Raw genomic sequence first — 2,220 nt, forward strand, 5'->3', positions numbered from 1 at the left:
TTGATCTCTCCCTGATCTATTGGTCAGGATGTAGCTCTTAGCTACTGCTCCAGCACCTGCCTGCATGCCACCATGGTTCCCACTGGTTAATATACTAAACCTCTGAAACTATAAGAAAATTCCCAATTAAATGCTTTCTTTCATAAGAGTTGCCTTGTTCGTGGTGTCCCTTCACAGCAACAGAACAGTGAGTAAGACAGTTTCCTTTTGCTGCCAGGCTGATCGCTACTTGGGGGCTCTAGGTATCCTCCTGTCTCAGCCTCCTTAGGAACTAGCATTAGAGGCCCATGCCACATGCCCTGTCTGATAGTATTTTGATATGTTAGATTAAATATATACCATAAGGGTTAAAATTGTACCCTTTTGTAAAATCCTTTTTAAGTTCTGACCAGGTAACTTAAAATTGCATCTATAGCTCATTGGTTGTTGCTGATTTATATAAAGCTTAAAATAAAATGATGTGCTTATTTCGTTACATTATTAAAGTAACATTTTTACCAGGAATACCATTCTGTAATATTAACTTCAACCTTTAATGTCTTTTAAAGCATAAAATAAGACACATATATGCATATATTTTGGTTTATTGATTCAAACATTGTGCAAATTATTTGCTTTCACTTATATTTTAAACAAGCTTCTTAGCTATGGAGAAATCTTTACGGTGTGTCATTTGAAAAATTCCAATTGAGAAAAGATTAATATTTGTGCAAAAGCCCACCATAAGACATTTCAATTTGCATCTTCACTGGTCATACAGAAATATTTCACACAGTCCTATTCAGAAAAGAAACAAATAGCTTTAGTTTGCTAAAGTGCTTTGTGTGTGATTTTTGAGGGGAAAGTTGCTGTATGTGTTCTTAGTATTTAATATTATCCAGTTAATATAAAAAGTTGAATATTATTTTCTAAGCTGTAACTTGTTATTTAATCAAGTGCAAGACAGCAATTTACTTGATCTATTACTTTATACGTATTTTACCATCAGGCAAAACAAGTATTACTTAAAGTAATATATTTTTTCTTTTTTTAAAGAATTTTTAAAATTCTCATCCCTCCTTGTACTCCTCCCAGCCTTCTTCTCCCCAGCCCACCCCCATCCCCCCCTCTAAAAGGGTAAGGGCTCCAGTGGGAAGTCAGCAAAGCCTGGTACATACAGTTGAGGCAGGACCAAGCTCCTTCGTCAAGGCTGAGCAAGGCATCCCATGATAGGTATGGGCTCCAGAAAGCCAGTTCATACACCAGGGATAGATCCTGATCCCACTGCCAGGGACCTCTTAGACAGACCAAGCTACACAACTGTCTCTGGTATGCAGAAGGCCTAGACTGGTCCCATGCAGGTTCCACACCTGTGGGTCTAAAGTTTGTGAGTCCCTATGAGCTTGATTCAGTTGTCTCTGTAGATATCCTCATCATGATCTTCACCTCCATTGCTCATTATACTCCCTCTTCCCTCTCTTCCACTGGAGCTTGGCCTGGTGCTTGGGTATGGATCTCTGCATCTGCTTCTATCAGTTACTGGATGAAGGCTTTATGGAGGTCTTATCTTTTTTCCCTTCTCAAGAGGATCATGTGTCCCTCTTAGGGTTCTCCTTGTTTCCTAGCTTCTCTGGAGCTGTGGGTTGTAGTCTGGTTACCTTTTGCTTTACATCTAGTATTCACTTAAGAGTGAGAACATACCATGTTTGTCTGAGTCTGGGTTACCTCATTCAGGATGATACTTTCTAGTTCCATCCATTTGCCTGCAAATTTTCATGATGTCAATGTTTTTTACAGCTGAGTAATACTCCACTATGTATATGTACTACATTTTCTTTATTCATTCTTGGGTTGAGGGTCATCTAGGTTGTTCCAGGTTCTAGCTATTAAGAATATTGCTGCTATGAACATAGATGAGCCAATGTCCTTGTGCTATGATTGAACATTGATATGCCCAGGAGTGGTATCATTGGGTCTTGAGGTAGATTGATTATGAATTTTCTGAGAAACTGCCATACTGATGTCCAAAGTGGTTGTACAAGGTTGCACTCCCACCAACAGTGGAGGAGTGTGTGTTCTCCTTGCTCCACATCCTCTCTTCAGTGTTTTTGATCTTAGCCATTCTGACAGGTATCTTAGATGGTACCTCAGAGTCATTTTGATTTGCATTTCCCTGATGACTAAAGATGCCAAGCAATTCCTTAAATGTCTTTCAGCCATTTGAGATTCTTCTGTTGAGAA

This window comes from Peromyscus maniculatus, chromosome 10 (assembly GCF_049852395.1).
Source record: "Peromyscus maniculatus bairdii isolate BWxNUB_F1_BW_parent chromosome 10, HU_Pman_BW_mat_3.1, whole genome shotgun sequence".
In the NCBI taxonomy this organism is placed as follows: domain Eukaryota; kingdom Metazoa; phylum Chordata; class Mammalia; order Rodentia; family Cricetidae; genus Peromyscus; species Peromyscus maniculatus.